This window comes from Mobula hypostoma, chromosome 13 (assembly GCF_963921235.1).
Source record: "Mobula hypostoma chromosome 13, sMobHyp1.1, whole genome shotgun sequence".
NCBI lineage: Eukaryota > Metazoa > Chordata > Chondrichthyes > Myliobatiformes > Myliobatidae > Mobula > Mobula hypostoma.
Genome location: NC_086109.1, coordinates 34740090 through 34760086, shown reverse-complemented (window position 1 = coordinate 34760086; position 19997 = coordinate 34740090). Strand labels below are relative to the sequence as shown.

General features: G+C 40.2%; 1 protein-coding gene across 1 annotated transcript in view; it reads right to left on the bottom strand.

The window, feature by feature from the left end:
• LOC134355538 (metabotropic glutamate receptor 4-like) overlaps window positions 1–14277 on the bottom strand; it is a 1343412-nt gene extending 1329135 nt beyond the window's left edge. The window contains exon 1 of the mRNA XM_063065551.1: window positions 14052–14277. The gene's annotated coding sequence lies outside the window, so the exon portion shown is untranslated. The remainder of the gene's footprint in view (window positions 1–14051) is intronic.
• Between the last annotated feature and the right edge of the window lie 5720 nt (window positions 14278–19997).

Genomic DNA, 19997 nt, shown 5'->3' with positions numbered 1-19997 from the left:
TGGACAAGCCAATTAGATTTTTTATTACGTTTCCAATGAGTTGACCCTTACAAGTATGACTTCCTCTCAGGGCTCTGGCATGGACCTAAACCCATAAACTCCTAACTCAGAGCCAACTCAGAATCAAGGTTAACACTCTGGTAAGAAAACTGTCACCTAGTGTTTCTCTCTCCCCTCCCCGTCACCTTTCAAATCTACTCCTCAGCTTTTCTTCTCCAGTCCTGCCGAAGGGTTTCGGCCCAAAACGACGACTGTACTTCATTTCCATGGATGCTGCCTGGCCTGCTGAGTTCCTCCAGCATTTTGTGTGTGTTGCTCAGATTTCCATCATCTACAAATTTTTCTTCTTTGAAACTCTAAATCAACTTATTTAATCAATACACTGGCTTTAATGCTAGTTCCTTAAAGTTGTTATAGCCAGGGATGGTAGTGGGGATAAGCTCCCACTACCTAATAAATACTCACAATGACATGCATCTGAAATAGCCTCTGACAACCAATTTCAGCTCCTGGCCTTCACACGTGGCTTAGCCCAGCGGATCATTTCCACTGACAGGACAAGGGGCAAAGACACGTTACTGGCACCTTAAAACCTGTTGCTTTGGGCAGATTGGCTCATCAGCCGAGGTTGGCAGCTCATCTAGGAGAAGGAAAACTGTGACCTCAGACCTCCGCTGCCTTGCAGTATACCTACTCACGGAGAAGGCTTCAGGAATAAACCTCAAGGAAAAATTTGGAGCTGAAATATGTAAGACAGTACTACATTGAGTTCAACACTGACTGGCATTCCTTTGGATTTATCAACTGCGTGAAGAGGGGCAGCCTCCTACATGGGCAACAGTTTATTCTCCATACACTATGTATCATATAGACAGCTAGGACACACATTGTCAACCCCAAGCAACAGAGGACTTCTGACTGGCTTTAATTGCACAGTGTAGGGAAAACGTAGCCAACATTTCTGCATTAATGTGAGTCCCACCTCATTTGGGGAGAAATAATAACAAAATTGGTACCGTGCAGTTTTTTTTTTGTGGATGAGCGTCTTTACTGCAAAACAAAGTAGCAAATTCTCCACTGTCACTGTGTTTGTGTGCACAGAGCAAGCAAACATGCATCTTTTCAAAGAAATCAGCTCACAGAATTCTCAACGTGACATGCTGAGGTTGAAATTCACCCATAGTCACTTGCTCTAAGCATGTAATCGTATAATGGTTATGTAACAAACTCCACTTGGACCTCAGTGAAATCAACCTGAATAAATGAATTACGATGCACAGCTGCTGCTACATTTTCATTTAATGCCAATGATGACTTTTAACAATAATACAAAGCAGAAAATATATTTCATCATACTTAATACAATGTAAAATGCTTATCAAGTTTAAGTTTATTGAAGTTTATTGTCATCTGACTGTGTATATATACAACCAAATGAAACAATATTGCTCTGGGCCACAGTGCATCCACAACACATACAGCATAATCACACACACTACATAAAACAAAATATTACCAAAAATAAGTTAATAAAGTAGAATTCAAAATGCATGTCTTGTGCAACACAGGTAAACAGTAAATGTTACAGTAAAACATCTTGCTGTCCTAGTGACAAGATCTTGGTGGTGACAGGGTATTCATTAAGTCCCACAGCCTGAGGGAGGCAGCTGTTACACAGACTGGCAGTCCTGGTCTTGATGCTCCTGCACTGACTTTCTGATGGTAGTGGATCAAAGAGATTGTGGCATGGCGGGTAGGGATACTCAATAATGCTTCGGGCCCTTCGTTAACAATGCTTCCAGTAAAATGTCACAAAGAGGGGGGAGAGAGACCCTGCAGATCCTCTCGGCAGCTTTTAGTTCCTCTGTAGGGTCTTGCAGGCTTGCAGCTTCCATACCACACAATGATGCAGCCAGATAGGAACACTCAGTGGTGCTCTTGTAGAAAGTTGTTAGAGTGGAGGTACTGAGCCTTGCACACCTCAATCTCCACAGAAAGTGTAGACACTGCTGTGCCTTCTTGACTAATGAGGTGGTGTTGTAGATCTAGGGTAAGACAGTGCACACCAACAAACTTTATGCTCTTCACTCTCTCAATGGCACAGCCACTGATGTGCAGAGGAGAGTAGTTGACCTGTGCCTTCCTGAATCCACAATCATCTCCTTTGTCTTGTCCATATTGAGACTCAAGTTGTTGTTCTCACACCATTTGTCAAGCCTCTCTACCTTTTCTCTGATGAGGCCGTTCACGGCTGTATCATCGGTGAACTTGATGATGTGGATCTGACAGTGCAGTCACCATGGGGGACACTGGTGCTCAGTGTGAAGTTGCTTAAGATGTTGCTGCCATCTCGGACTGATTGCAGTGTTACCGCCAAAAAGTCTGAGATGCAGTTACTGAGAGGGATGCTGAGTCACAACCGGGCAGTCTACACTCCAGTATCTAAAGGATGATCATGTTAAAAGCTGAGCTGAAGTCGATGCGCTACATCCTGCTGTATGAGGCATCGGTCTTCAGATGGCACAGGGCAAAGTGCAGGGCCAAGGCTATGGCATCATCGTGGACTGAGTTGAGTGGTAGGTGAACTAGAATGGATCCAACATAGCTGGAAGGTGGGATTTTGTACCAGCCGTTCAAAGCACTTCATAATTGTTGAGGTCAGTGCCTCTGTTACTTAGCCCAGTTACTGTCGCTCTCTTGGGCACCGGAATGAAGCCTGCAGTGACAGGGGACTGTTGGAAAGAGATATTAAGAATGTCTGCTCAAACATCTATTAGCTGGGCTGCACAGACCCTGGGCACCTCTGACCAGGTATGTTGTCCGGCCCCACAGCCTTGTATGGGATTTATCCTGGCTAGGATGCCTGTTCCTCAGCGGGAGAGGGGGTTTTCCTCGAAGTCACATTAATCATTGTGTCAAATCATGAATAGAAGGCATTCAACCTATCAGGAAAGCAGATGTGATTGCTGTTGATGTGCAGGGTGGACTTGTAATCTGCTATGCTTTGTATTCCTTGCCACATGCGCCGGGTGCCTCTGCCGTCACAAAGGTGTCTGAATTTTCGGTAAGTACTCTTGCTTTCCCTTCCTGATGACACAGCAGAGTACGGCTTTTGCTGACCAGAGAGTTATCTGATCCCCTGATCCGAAGGGGCGTCCTGACCCCTAAACTGTGCACACATCTCTGCAGTCAGCCATGGTTTCTAGTTTGCCCTGGCGCGTAGTGTTTAATCACGGTAACGTTATCAATTCATTTTCCGATATAGCAAGTCACCAATCGATGTTGACATGATGAAGGTAGGTAGCCACCTTCCTGAATATGCTCCAGTCCATGCTTTCAAAGCAGTCCTGCTGTGCTGAGGTGGCACCTTCTGGACACGTCCTGATTTCCCTGTCAACTAGTTTGACTCGTTTAACAAGTGGTCTACATGCAGGGATTAGCAAAATGGCTATGTTGTCTAATGGCAGGAGGTGGGGCTCCCTGAGCATTGTTATAGGACAGGTCTAGTATATACTATTCTCTGGTTACGAGTTGATATGTTGGTAGAACTTAGGCAGGACTATTTCTAAAGTGGCATGATTGACGTCACCAGCAACAATGAAGTGATCATTGGGATGAATGGCTCAGAGGTCACAGATGGTACCATCGTACTCCTACAGTGCTTCCCCAGCTCCAGCACAGCGGGCAGATGTAAGCAGCAACAATCACAATGGCAGTGAACTCCCTCGGTAAGTTAAAGGTCCTACACTTCATTTTAAAACTCTAACTGGGGTGAGCAGTGGGCCGTTACTACCACGTTCCTATTGAGCATAGACGCACAGACCTCCTCCAAGGGTCATACCAGAGGGTCGCAGCATTTCTGTCTGCTCAAAAGGAAATTAGACCTTCTAGCTGGATGACCGAGTCTGGAGAGGCGTCCTGGAGCCATGTTTCTGTCAGAATGGGAGTGCAGCTATCCCTCATCTAATAACACAAACACAGGTACTTCAGTTTATTTTCTAGCGATTGGACGTTAGCAGGTAGAATCATGGGGAGTGCAGGAACCCACCTGAAATCTTGCTTCAGTACCAAATCACTTACTATATTTCTGTGTCCTCGCATACCACTTGCACGATGATAACTAAATTCCTAAAGGATGGGATTCCACAAATTTAAAAATTAATTTTCAGTGCCAAATAAACTTGGCAGTAGTTAAGATTTATTCACTTGCACATGGCTGGGAAGTTCTTCTTTCGCCCTCCCAGTATATTTAATAGATATCAATGTCTAATTTCATGCCTTTCCAAGTAATTCAATGCCAAGTCACTTGGCAAGGTATCAGTACCAACAAAGCTTCTGGAGAAGCTGGGCAATTCAAACAGCAATCTCCTGATTTTTGTATTTAACCACCAAAGAGTAGATACATTAAGTTGCTGTCCATTTTTAACAGCAGCTACTACTCATTGTCTCATCATTCTTCTTTAAGCAACATATGAGCCCACATCTATTCTTGAAAATCACATTGTTTATATAATCATACCTTTGCCTGTTTTTTAAAGTACTATCACTTTCCCATTGATGTATGATGTATAAACCTATTTTCTCAGTGCATTAGTTATGGCTCACTGCAGCCAGACTGGGAGTTTGGCATTTTGGATTTCTGAAGTGCAATGTTGAATTTTGTTGTTTCCAGGGGAGCTGCTGTGCAATAACGTACTCCGTCAAGCTAATGTGTTTTAATTACTGTAGGAAATTAGAATGCATAATCATACATGTCAATTATAAGCATTTCATGACAATACCCTCATTTTCAAAGCCAGTCATCTTATAATGACAAATCAGTTCAGCACAGTTTATGCTCCTGAGTCTAGACCAGATAGATCCACCCCTACATTTCAGAACACCCATGGAATAACTAGCTAACACTGTGCATTTTTTCAACACTACAAGGAGGAGCTCTGTTTACTGTATACGGGCATGGTGTTCCCCATTTACTGCTTTGGAATTCACAAAGAGAAAAATAGGCCTGACAAGCACTCTGCTGGGGGATCTCAGTGTATCCAGAGGCAGAGAAGGTCAGCTTCCTCCTTTGTTCACAGAGCAAAGAAAATAGAGGATATGGATAACAAAAATCCAAATGTGCCAAAATGGGCAAATGGAATGTTGGCCTTCATTGCTAGGGGGATTGAATTTAAGAGCAGGGAGGTTATGCTGCAACTGTACAAGGTACCGGTGAGGTTGCACCTGGAGTACTGCATGCAGTCCTGGTCTCCTTACTTGAGGAAGATATACTAGCTTTAGAGGCAGTGCAGAGGAGGTTCACCAGGTTGATTCCAGAAATGAGGGGGTTAGGCTAAGGGGAGAGAATGAGTTACCTGGGATTGTACTTGCAGGAATTCAGAAGAATGAGAGGGGATCTTATAGAAACATACAAAATTATGAAAGGGATTGATAAGGTTGAGGTAAGAAAGTTGTTTCCACTCGTAGGTGAGACTAGAACTAGGGGACATTGCCTCAAGATTCTGGGAGTAGATTTACGATGGAGATGAGGAAGAACTGCTTTTCCTAGAGAGTGGTGAGTCTGTGGAACTATCTGCCCAATGAAGCAGTGGAGGCTACCTCAGTAAATATACTTAAGATAAGTTTGAATAGATTTTTTCATAGTAGGGGAATTAAAGGTTATGGGAAAAAGGCAGGTAGATAGAGGTGAGTCCATGGCCAGATCAGCCATGATCTTATTGAATGGTGGAACATGCTCAACGGGCCAGATGGCCTACTTCTGCTCCTAATTCTTATATTCTTATGTTCTTAAAAGCAGACCATGAAGAGAAAGGTAAAGAATAGATGGACACAGTTCAGTACAATCTTCATTGGTAAGTCTACTGTCAAATATAGGCCAGAGCCGGCAGACAAGGATGGCAGGTTTCCTTCACTGAACAACATGACTGAATTTTTAACAACAGTCGGGTTGATTCATGGCTGAAATGCACAAGACTAGATTTCATTACTTGAAATTAAGCTCCCCAGCCATAGTTAGTCAGATCTCTGCATACATAGATGACAATTCTGAATCAATATTCCAGCAATTTAATCCACTGTTCTAACAGACTGAATAAATCCTTGGAACGAGCAAGCAAAGAAAGTAACTGGTCCTGACGAAGGATCTCGGCCTGAAACATCGACTGTACCTCTTCCTAGAGATGCTGCCTGGCCTGCTGCGTTCACCAGCAACTTTGATGTGTGTTGCTTGAATTTCCAGCATCTGCAGAATTCCTGTTGTTTGTATCTAAGTATTTTTCCTTTTATTCATACTACATTTTTTTCTTTACTAGTTAAAAATTAACACAAGGGAACTGCTTTACTTCTATAATCTTCAATAAATAGCATTGCAGTTAACAATAATTGGGAGAGATCACACATTAGTCTACAGCTGGTGCAATTGTATCATCATCAATGGAACTAAATGGTGGAAAGTGAATATAATCAGTGATGGATACTTTCAAACCACTTAGTATTGGTGACCAAAGCAAATGTATCCCCTCAGGGTGTTTTAATCCCAGGATAAATGAAGCATTCACTTTAAAGAAGCAATTATTAGGACAAAATCCAATTTACTTCAGACTTCAAGTTATTGGATTTAGATAACGATAAAGTTAAATAGTTGGTCTAGGAGTTTATTCAATTGCCTTGTGGGTCAGGAAACAGTTTTACTTGACTAAATTAACCTATTGGCAGAAATGCTCCCAAAAATGGTGCAGTGTTTTAGAAAATTAGTTTAACACTAATTATACATTCGTTTCTGGGCATGTTGTTGTTTATTAGGAAATTCAGCTCCTTCTCATTCATAGAACTGTCCACGGTATTTCTATAAGATTTTTAACCTCACCATTTATGAAAGGCAATGATTTTCACCTATTCACAAAATCAGGTTTTTGCATTTTGCAAATGAAACTATTCTATTTAAAGGATTTACATTCAAACAGTATTCATTGCACACTGAGATTTCTGGTCTTGCAAGATTTCAAATACATCTTCAGAACTGTGCCTTGACCACTTTGCCAGTGAAAGTCTAGGGACAGTCATTTACAGTTTCTGAGGCTCCAGAATAATCTGGGCAGCTACCATTTACTTTTGCTACACATCAAACTTTGCTTCTCACTCCTTCATTAAGGAGGTCACCTGAACTCCAGATCTAAAGAGATGAGAGTATCCACTTTACCCACAGCCTAAAGGTGGTTGGACAAGGAAGGTAGAGACAGATATTGGACTGCAATCGGACTTCCCCAGCATAGAAAATACTCAAATATTCCTGATAATCTCTTGCTGTAACTCTGTGGCACCCTTGGACAAAGAACATTCCACCTGAAGTACTGCACTTTATCAGCCTATCCAGATCATTCTGACCCTGTGGGAAAACTCTCCTAACTCCCCTCCTGGTATTGCAGTATCACCACCCTATGGCTAGAAGTGTTGCATTTATTGTGATGCATTCTTTTAAATAACTGGATACAGGGATCACAGCTGCTGGGTGCATGCTGAGAACGGAGAGAACCTACAACGTGTCTGTGGAGAACACAGAACTGAGACCAACAATGTTACACAGACAAAAGCAGTTACTTCCCCCAAGCTGTCAAGTTGAACAACCTTCCAGCCATTAACCCACCCAATGAGCCAAGGTTTCATAAGCCCTGCTGCTACCTAGAATAGTTCCACTTGCCAAGAGTCACTTTGACACCTTGTCATTTCCTGTCAGTTATCTTATGCTCAAATACTCCTGCACGTAGCATCATTTTATGTACATGCAATCAGCTAATGTATATAAGCTAACTTTGTGTGTGTGTGTGTGTATACACATACACAGCCACACATGGTTAATTGTACATATTTTATAGGATTTCTTTTATAACTTACAGTGTTTTTATGCTTATTGTTTTTTAATGTGACATTGGGTCAGGAGTAACAATCATTTTCTCCTTTACACTTGTGTACTGAACAATGACAATAAATAATCATGAATCTTGAATTATTGATTCAACAACATCATTCTGTGAGCTTCCCAATTTAAGTTTCTGTTTTTTTCGGTGACTTGCACAAACAACATTATAACCCACAGCTGTGTTTTCAAATGCCAAATAAACGATAAAGAGCCAATTTTGTCTGAGAAGTTAGCTTGTCTCAAGTCAGTGACAGGACCTTTTTGGATGTTTAAAAACCTACAATATGAAAGTTAAAATACAATAGGAAAGAAGGTAAAGTAACCAAGGGGTTATTAATGACCGCAAAATTGGTTTCAAATTATTTATTTATTTAGTTGGTTAGTTAGTTATTGAGATATGCACAGAATATGTCCTTCCAGCCCTTCAAGTCATGCCCAGCAATCCCTCGATTTAATCCTAGCCTAATCATGGGACAATTTACAACAACTAATTAACCTACCAACCATCTTTGGAATGTGGGAGGAAACCACAACATCCTGAGGAAACCCACACGGTCAAAGGTCAAAGGGAGAATGCACAAACTCCTTACAGACAGCGGCAGGAATTATATTGATCGCAGGAAGCAACGCTCTGGATAGCTTGCTGTAGATTCATTGTGTATATTTATTATTTTTTTATTTAGAGATAAAGCCTGATGACATGGCTTTCCAGGGCCCAACAAACCTGCACCACCCAATTACACCCATTTGACCAATTAACTATTAAAATGCGCATCTTAAAAATGTGGGAAGAAAAGGACAGCTGCAGAACTGGACCCGCTACCACTATAATATTGTTATGCTAACTGATATGCTATCATGCCACCTTTTAACTCTGTTAAGACTAACTTTTGTCAATATATTTTGTTACCTTTCATGCCTCAAACATATCAATTAAAAAGCATTTGTCAAAAATTATGGAGGTTAGGCTTCCTTCATCGTGCATTCTTCCACATCTTTATTGACTGGTTATTGAAAAGACAAGCTATACTCAGTACACCTATCTGTCTGGAATTTAAAGCACTTGTATCTGCCAGCAAAGTCCATAGGTAAGATTAGTACAGAAACATCTCCTGGTAAGCTCTTGTATTATGCTTATGAAAGCAAGAAATCTTTTACATATATACTACAAGTAATAATCTGAGACAGGAGGCATGAGAATATAACCATCCCCCTATCATCCTACTCTACTGATTTCAACAGTTTGTCTGATTCTGTAAATTGTATGCCAGGAAGAGCTGGAAATTCCAGTTTAACATAAGAACAAAATAGATCTGATGTCACACACATTCTCATACTTTACCCCTTCCACCCTCTTCATAGCGCCTGGGAAAACGCATCACCCAAGGAAATTTTTAGAAATTTCCTGTAATCCATAACTCGAAAACAAGATGAAAAAGAGTAAACTAGAATTGCCACTTTCCTGAAAATGAACAAAGAGTCATTACAGCTCTTCATTCCATAATGGCTAAATAGGTACAGTTTACCTCATCTCTTTGTCAACCACCCGTCCTGCTGATTGTTTGAGACAACAGAAAAACTCCATCTTCTGCTCAGAATAAAATAGGTTTTAAAAAATTACAGAGGTCAACTCAAAGTTCCATGTTTTGATACATAAAGACTAACTTTGTCACATGTACATTGAAATGTCAAAACATACAGTGAAGCATTATTCTGTGTCAATGACCACAGGCCAAGGATTGTGCTGAGGGCAGCCCACAAATTTCACCACGCTTCTGGCACCAATACAGCATGCCCACTTAATAACCCTAATCGAATGTCTTTTGGAAAGTGGGAGGAAACTCATGTGGTCACGGACTTCTTACAGGCGTGAGAATTGAACTCCAATCGAAGATCAATGGTGCTGAAAAGAGATTGCACTAACCGCTAGGCTATCATGCCACATATTTCAGTTCTGATTTATTTCCAAATGGTGTTTACAGATCAAGCTTTGCTTTGAAAATTAAGCAAAAATTAAATGTGCAAGGCTTCATCTCAGACCTAGCACTCACTTCTATTCACTTTTATTTTTTGTCAGAAGATGGCCAACTTGGTGAAGACCCTCATTGGCTGTTTCTGAGCTTAACTCCTGACAGACAGCCACACATGCCAATCAGGGCCTTCACCAGTCTCCTACAGCACTCTTGAGAACCTAATTTCTAGGGCTTGACTTCTCTGAACACCACTAACCCACCACGATCTAATAATTCACTGATATCACCGGGTTCCAGGAAACGTCTGAATGAGTAAGACACCAGGAAAGAAGAGCAACTCTGACTTAGTCTGGGAAGAGAATTAGAGTACTTCAGTGGGAAAAATATTTACAGTATGCATTTTGAAAGAGGCTAACCTAGGATGTATGATTTCCTGTGTATGTATACAGTATATATATATTATATATTTCCATCAGGATATGAGATGGAAAAGCTGAGTGATATTTCTCAGATTATTATTTGGGGTTGGAGTGGTTATGAGGCTCCCACACTTCCCAGCCTGCAAAATGAAATAGTCAACAAATGTCTGCAAATATTTCCAAAATCACTCAGAAATCCAAACATAACAAATTACTAGTGCATGAGGAAGTCACATGGTCCTCTCATGGACCTAAATCCATGCCTAATGCAAAACTCATGAGAACCATGCCTAGCAAACTTAAGAATAGAGCAAGTCTGACTATAAAAAGTGAACGGTGCACTTTACGGGCATAAACTGTCGGCGAGCCACAGGTAGAAGTTGAATCTAACCTCCCAGACTCCACTTCTCATTTTTTTGTTAAATAGCAAAAGACAGCTTCCAATGGAAAATACAGAGTACACAGAAGTTAGGCAGTTGGTCAGACTTTAATTCAAATGCTGAAAATGGCATGTCCTACCATGGTCCTGAGTCATGCTGTAACTGAAGACCCAACGCCCCAAAGTATCACACAGTATCATAGGCAAGAGCATAAAACTATTACGCTTTCAATTCTGTTTTGCCATTCAGCAAATTTAAGGCTGATCTAGGTATCAATAACATTCCTTTATCTACACTGTAACCATATTTGGATTCATATTACTTTTACATAGATATCATTTTCCTTCCTGTGGGTGAAAATTAACCAATAGGTATCATCATTATATGTATGTAATTGTAATTTAATCTTGAAGCAATAACTTGGAAAGAATTCCATATACGTGTCATTTTATAATATCGCACACAAAAATGCAGAAATGTCCTCTAACATTCTCCAAAATATCAATACCTTACTAATATAAGGAGGGACAATGATTAAAAAAAGACCTCTACTCGAGATTTTTCTCCTTAGTGTAAGGTCATTTCATTTTAAATGTTTTTTTCTAGAAATAATGCACAATCTGGAACTACGACCTGGTTATATTCCTTTACTGTAATTCACATGAGATCAATCAAATGTGCAAAAAGTTATGATATCTAAAACAGATATCCAATACAAATTCACATTCTATTCATTTGATAGAAAGCGTACAAAGAAGGAGTTTGAGGAGATTTGGTTTGTCACCAAAGGCTCTAGCAAATCTCTACAGATGTACATGGAAAGAATTCTGACCAGTTGCACCACCACCTGGTATGGAGGCCCCAATGCACAGGATCAATAGAGACTGCAAAGGGTTGCAGGCTCACCCAGCTCCATCACGGGGGGGGGCGGGGGGGGCAGCCTCCTCGCCATCAAGCATCTTCAAAACCCAGTGTCAAGACCCCCACCATTCATGATAAGCCCTCTTCTCTTCACTACTATAAGGGGAAGTGAGGAGGTAAAGATGTCTAAAAGTCCATATTCAATGTATTAAGAATAGTTTCTTCCCCTCTGCCATCAGATTCTGAATGGTCCATCAAGACTACCTCACAATTCTACTTCTGCTCTGTTTCTTTGCACCTTGTTCTGATGACACACAATTAAACTAACAGACGGTTTTACTCTCCATGGATACTGCTTGACCTGTGGGGTCTTTCCCCCTTTTTTTGGTTTACATCTTGTTATTCCAGAGATAGCCCGATTCAATAAGTGAAACATTTCTAGGAAATCGGAAGAGATTCCTCCAGGGGATTGCCTGTGATGTGGCACCAGCAGCAAAAACATGCTGCATAAAGCCAGACTTGAAATGCAACAGATGTGTTTATAACGGTTCTACATTGTCTACAAAGTGGGAGGCATAAAGATGTCCATTACTGTCAACCTCCATTTTGCTTTTAAATGAATGAATAGTATTATGCACATTTTTGCCACAGCATGCTTGCAGCTGTTTAATATCACAAGTCCATGAGCAAATAATTCTGCTGTAAACTCACAATATTATCTTTATAATAATCTCATCATTGATAATCTGGAAACACTTTGCTTATAACTACCAGAGATAAACAGCGTGCCTGGTCTGGATTTTCCTCTTTAATCTTCAATGGGATCTAACATACTGTCCGCCAGAAATCAAAGGGTTAATCATTACTCGGCTGAAGCAATGAAGTCTTCTGTAATAAATCTATCTGGAAGAATGTTCATAAGTACATTATTCTAACCCCCAACTGCAAATTGCTGTTCGCTGCAGCTAATAAATTCCAACTATTGTTAAATCAAATACAATAAAACCCATTTTAGGTAGATGACAATCGTCACCATGACCAAGGACATAGCTGAAGGAATAATTAGAAGTCTTCTCTGTTAAAATGTCTCCACTAACTCCTGTTTGAAATCCCGTATCGTATGCTTTGTGTAGGAGTTGGGGGGGGGGGGGGCTAAAGGAAAAAGGATCATTCGGCATTCCGTTATAAACCCGATCTTCCGCAACTTAAGACAGAGCTGTTCGTCTTTATGAAAGCGATATATCTCTGAATTCCTCTTCAGTGGCAAAGGGTATTTTCATATGTCTGCCTGTTAGGACATTTTCAAGATTTAAATCATGATGCAGAGAGTTAGTGTAGAACGCAAGGTAAATCGATTCCAATGTTTTGGAAAATAAGCCACAACTGTTATGACTTTAAGTAAGTCAACGCTGCTAAAATCACGCAGACTCTTTATAAGGCGTTCGGTTCTTAACACAAATACGCCGACCTTTACATTCCACCGCAAAGCCCAATTATATTTTTGTGAATAATGATATTGTTGGACACGTCTATACCCGACAAAAGGCTTTAGAAAACCCAAATATAACTTTTGCTGAAAATAGAGCACGTTATCTTCTTCATAGCACTTTGTATTACAGATTTCCATCAGTTCTAAAACTAACCACTGTGTTTTTGGGCCGATAGTGAACCATAGCTTCTTAAAATTCTGACCTACCTCAGAGAGTACGGTAGCCTGAAGTATACATTAAATCCGATGAAATCAAAACCATCCTTAAAATCATCTTTCTGCATGTCCTACTAAAACTCGGGGCTGCGAGTGAGTGAGTCGCTGTCTCTCAGAACCGCATCTGTCCAAACGTAAAGTTCTGGCCACGTTCCCTCGTCCATGCACTCCGGCGAAGAATTTGACCCTTGCATCCGCCCTTTCAGCACCATGGACAGATCAGCACTGACCCTATTCAGCACTCTCGCCAACCCATACACCACTCGTTAGTTTCAACATCGCCAGGCATAATTTAGGGAGCCCTTTCATTTCTGAGCTGCTGTAATGGCTAGGTAGTGGCGCTGCTGTGTGTTATTAATTAAACAAGAGATTAACAACCTATTTCACGCCTGCTGAAAACGCAATCCCGGCAGATTCCGTACACTGCAGATCTCTACCAATTGCGATATGAGCTGCTTAAAAAATATTAGACATTCCCCGCATTCCCCTAGAGTGACCGACCGGTAGTTACCAATCTAACAAGCCTTTCGAGACGAAAGGTACCGTTCACTTCTGTCATGATACGCGGGGTTCTCTTGGAAAGCAAGTACTGTTGCGTACATAACTTTTAATTTTTGTTAAATATAATTCAAGCTATTTTTAACCTACCCACTTTAGTAGTTTGTGCTCGGTGTTGTATATAGGGTTTCCACCGATCGCTCGGTAAACTGCAGCCCGCTATAGTCTGGGAACTCAAAGCGCGGAACTGCATTTTAGAATAAGGAGAAATGCATTGTAATAGGTTGAGTTTGCCCCTACCTTGATACAGGATACTGAGGCTGAGATAGCCAAAGCGATTTTAATTCAGTTCGCTTGTTGTACCGTCTCCGGTTTAGATTTTCTCTCTGGCATTCACACACCAGCATTCGCCTCTAAAAATGTACAGGCTCCTGTTATTTGGAGCAAGAAGCAGTGGAGTCGCCCAGGATGCTGGAACGACCCACCGTCTAACTAGGCTGGAAAGTATCCATTCATGAGAAGCAGATCTCCCAGGGCCGTCTAACGCCTTTCCATTCCTCCACACCAGTGATTCAGGCGGAGAAACTGAGCCTAACTGTATAAATACCCTACGCAACACGACACGTCTTGTAATGAATGTCTTCAGTTCCTATCCAGCTCGCGGAGTGACTGTAAAAAGAGCCAGAATCCGGAGGTGCCGGGCGGTCGGAGCCGATTATTCTACAGTTAAACAATTCCACTCGTCATAACACAGTGCACTTTCCTTAATGTGATCGAATCTCTTCAACTTAGCGTGAAGAGATTTTCATTTTACCAAAAAGAAATTGGATTTCTCACAGAGCACCGTGATTTAAGAAATCGATCGCATTCTGCAGTAACCGTGCTCCGCTCGGAATGAGATCTTACAACTGTATTCTGCTCTTTGGCTCCAGGCATTCGTTTACATCGGTTTGTAGAGCAGAAGTCTTCACTAATCACCGCAAGCGGACGGGGTTCACATTTTCTTTTACCAGAACAACATATGTGATGCTACGAATAAAAGGGTCGTCTCACTACCGTTTCGAGCCCTGTACCACTCCTTGCTGCCAGTACACTTAAACTAAAGCGTTATCTTTGCAGGCATCATCTGGCAACTGTAGCCTACAGTTTACATCAGAGGTGCAGTGCCGGCTTTCTACCGGCCTGCCCGTCAACATTATTTCAGCTCCATTCACTGCCTGAACAACCTGGGGTTTGGTTCTATTGGGCTGGCTCTGAAATAGATCACCATAGTAACATGTTACCTGCAATAAATCTTAAAATAAACATTAAAGTTATTCCAACCAAGCACGGGATTTAGTGCATGTTATACCGCTACTGGCGGTCAATAACAGAATGGAGTATTACAAACGTGGCGGAGTATGTAGGTTTCACTTAAAGGAAATCCCAGTCCCAAAAGAAGCGATAGGTCTTCTGCTTCTGAATGCTACAGCGAAGTTAAAAGCCACCGTTCAATTTTGGGGATTTTTTTAAAATGCAAAATAGCCCCAGCCCCAACTTAAACACAATTTCATGTGATTCAACCGGCGGGCTATTGCGAGGGCTCCCGTGAGGTGAAGATCGGCCAGTCTGGTTTGTGCCGATAGTTTAAAATAATATAAAGAAAGGCTAAGAATGTGAAATCTTCGTACGCTAAGAGGTTCTCAAGTCAGTCCAGGATCTTTGCAGTTCTTCCAAATCATTAACCAACTTCATAGACTGCAGGTTCAGTACGTCTGATGTGCGTGGAGAACTGCTGGATTTCAATTCACCCGAGTAAAGTATTATTACTGAATCTCAAACATTATTTCGTTATTAATGGTGGAAGGTGATTCTGTTAACGGATGTGCATTTGCATCCAAAGGGATGGACCAGAAGCACAGAAAGAAGCAAGTGGAAGGTAGTTCAGATACAGCCGAAGAAGTGTCTTGTGTGTAGTTTTACAAATAAACAACACATTTAATTAAGCTCCCAGTTCTTTATTATTGAAATCACATACACACAAAAGCCTCAACTTACAATGGTCCCATATTTTGTCTACTTTGCATTCTGTACTTTAAAAAGAGTTAAAAAAAAATGAGGGAGCAGTGAATGCTGTTACACTCACCTTAAAATTAACCTAGGTAAAGGATATTTTAACTGACATTTGAGAAGGTTAGAATTCGATTGAGAGGGTTCCCGTGTACTGTAGACTGCAGTACGATTTACAAGCAACTGATGTCAATGGATGATTACTACAACTCATTTAGATGGTTAACCTCGAAGTGACACCGAATCCTATTAATCCACATGTAACTAATTTAATATTGACTTGATTCTGGAAGGACACGTTGTTCTTCGAAACACAACGTTAAAAAGAAACCTGGGGCTTCAGCAGACCCGTTTCGTGCAATAGCAGAGTTCTTGTATAATTGAGCTCATCAGCACAGCACGAGATGGCATTGCTCATACGTTCACAAAAGTTTGCAACCGAATTCTTCATCCTCTCAAAACGAAACAGAGAGGATAGCGCTCTGTTTGGCGGATTAAGGCGCCGTCTAGTGCTCAGATTTGAGTCAACTGTTGCTTATTTAGATCAGAAACTCTTCCTGCTGCTTCTCTAGCAATATAGAGGCCAGGCGGATAGTCTCCCCTTGTAAATCTATATCCCTAGTTTAACAAGCGTCAAACAGACATCTTCAAAACAGCCAATAATATGCCTAACATCTTCAAAACATCTAATAATATGCCTGCAAGCTCTTGTCACAGAAATTCTTAGTCCCGCAAATACTCTGAGATTTTAAAATCCTACTTCATTGTAGCAAAAGCTTTCTGAAAAATCAAAGGTAGTGGCAGGTGATATAAAGTACCTGTTTTCCCAAAGTTTTTATCTCCCGTAAAAGTGCTGCATTTTTGATCGGAAAGCTATTCAAACTCTAAGATGTCTACAAAGTTTCAAATTAAGCAATATCTTAAACATCATTAAACAAGTGTTTATGGATGTGTTATGACACCTCAAGAAATCATTTGTGCCAAGAAGCCTGCAAAGAGTTGTTTAGTTATTCCTTTCTAATATGTTAATGAATGTTATTTGTACAGTACACATGCACCACCTTATTAATTGTAACTTTGCATTTCACGTGGTACTGTGGACTGTAAACTTAACCTCCAATACCTCATCAACATTCATTGTTAATCCCTGAAGCTGATGACTTGAAGTTCAACAGAATGTTAATTTATACAGAGCCACGAATTCTTTTATGCTTTATTCTTGACGTTTACTTTGTGTAATTTGTGACAAATAAAAGATAAATTAACTGAATGAATTCAACAATCACTTATGTTGAACAATAGTTAAATGTCAACCCTAAACTATCCGCTCATTATTTTTCTTATAAAAGATGAGGCAATTTTTACCCTAAGTAATAGCAAATGTAAGTCACGTGATCTCATATTCCTGATTCTAATTAATCACCAGGGCTAGTTTCTGTTAATTGTAGTTACTTTGGTCCTTCAAAGAGAGTCTAAAGATTAAATAATCTTTTGCCAGAATGGTATTAGAAAGGTATTTATTTTCTCCTCTGTTTTTAAGCTATGGTAATGAATTTGTATTATGTTTCCATCCCTAAAGCAATGAAAATAAATATCAATAACTAGCTGATTATGCTGCTTAATTTTTCATTCCTGATTAAGCAGAAAATTGAAACATAACTTCATGTCTGAAAACTACCAGAGTGTTTATCCTAATTTGCACTACACTCAAAATGGAAAGTCTGCCTCAGAAGTCTCCTGCGTATTAAAGTCTGCATGTTATTTATAAAAATATGGGGGCAGAGTTAATCGACAAAATAAAGCCACAAATTGGCCATCAAGTTTAACAAGGAAGAGATCTCCAAATTGCAAATCACCATGTGCTGTTAGCTGATTTGCACCTTTCCAATATTTCCTTTGTGAATGTGACATCTCTCATTTAAGCTTTCTGTGATTTCAGGAAGTTGCTATATTTGAATATTAATTGTCCTTAAATTTGCCATAGTTAATTCTACTAATAGTGCAAATACATTATAACACAATAAATAATGTATTTTTATATGCATAAGTACAATGAAAATCTCAGCTGCAGCAATATCTCAGGCACATTGCTTTATATAAGCAGCATTTACAAGAGGAATATGAATTATACACAATTAGAACAAAATAAACTAGCCAATTTAATTGCAGTGTTTCTAAACTGTAAAGATCATGAATTTTGCTGATTGGTTCAAGGACCAAATAGTTGAAGGGAAGTAAATGTTCATAGCATGGTGATGGGGGACTTCACTTTTCTCTACCTCAGGGTTTCCTAACCTGACATGAGTTGAGAGTTAAAGGACAAAAGTTTAGGGGTAACATGAGGGGGAACTTCTTTACTCAGAGAGTGGTAGCTGTGTGGAGCGAGCTTCCAGCAGAAGTGGTTGAGGCAGGTTCAATGTTGTTGTTTAAAGTTAAATTGGATAGATATATAGACAGGAAAGGAATGGAGGGTTATGGGCTGAGTGCAGGTCGGTGGGACTAGGTGAGAGTAAGAGTTCGGCATGGACTAGAAGGGCCGAGATGGCCTGTTTCCATGCTGTAATTGTTATATGGTTATATGGGTATATGGTTATATGGATCCACAGACCCCCTTCCTTAATTGTATTGGTCAATGGCATAAGAAAGGCTGGCAAACTCTGCTCTACCTCCTGCTCAATGGTAGCTGTGGGAAATGGTTTGGCCCAGAGAATAGGGATCTTGATTGAAGCAGTACCTCCTATAGATGGTGTGGAGAGATGTGCCTATAATGGTCAAATCTTTTACCCAGAAAATATACAATCATAAATTTGGAATTCAGTTTTTTCATCTAATGAACAATTTCAGGCAATTTTAGAAATGGCATTTTAATTTTCTCTACTTTTTCCCTTGCATCTTTTTTTCTTTCACATTAAATATTCCTTACTATGTTGATTTGAAAGTACCTAGCCTAGTTCATCTCTCAGTTTAGACCTTGTTTAGCTCATATTCTCAATTTTAATTCTCATTGGTTAAGCAGATACAGTTCTCTCCAGAATCACAAATGCCCTGCTGCCCTCATCTCTTTGTACTCTACACTTAAGCAAGTCAATTGCTGAATGCAATGCTCCACTTGAGCAACATTGAACATATTACTTCGCAAGAAATAGAAAACATAGTCCCTTTTAATAATTCCTGGTAATGATAAAACATCATTTAGAGCCAGACTTTATAGGCAGTATTGGCAACAAAGGAAGCTGCCCTCTACAAAATGATAATTTCTGAAGTGTGGATAATTACTTAGTGTCACCAGTTATCAGTTCTAAGGGATGCCTCATATCTTTCAACTGGAATGTAAACAAGCTAAATGTTTATTTTTTTATAATGAAGAATTATTATGCTTATCAATATAAGAATATAGAAAAAATGTTCATTTAATGAAATATAAGTAATATCAGTAAAAATTGGAATGTATATCCACAGATTGAAACCGAGATATCATAAGCAAATCCAAAACAAGAGTTACTTTATTGTCGTGAGATATCCTGATCAGGGATAATGAACATGGCTTTGTGAGGAGCAGGTCGTGCTTCACGAGCCTGATTGAATTCTTTGAAGAAGTGACAAATCATATTGAAGCCAGAGCAGTGGGTGTGCTGTATGTGGATTTTATTAAGGCATTTCACAAGGTTCCCCATAGTAAGCTTATTCAGAAAGTCAGGTGGCATGGGATTCAGGGAACCGAGGGTGTGTGGATTTAGAATTGGCTTGCCCATAGAAGGTGAAATGTGGTTGTAGATAGAATGTATTCTGTCTGGAGGTGGGTGACCAGTGATGTTCCTCAGAAATCTGTTCTGGGGCCCCTGCTCTTTGTGATTCTTATAAATGACTTGGATGAGGAAGTGGAAGAGTGGTTTAGTAAGTTTGCAGATGATAGTGTTATGGATAGCCTAGAGAGTTGTTGTACATTATTGAAGGGATGTTGATAAGATGCAGAGCTAGCCGAGACGTGACAGATGGAGTTTAATACAGAAGAGTATGAAATCATTCGATTTAGAAGGATGAACTTGAAGAAAGGGTACAGGGTTAATGATAAGATTCTTAACAATGTGGAGGAACAGAGGGATCTTGGAGTTCACATCCATAGATCCCACAAGGTTGCAGTACAAATTACTGTGGTGGTTCATAAGGTGTATGGTGTGCTGGCCTTCATTCAAATTG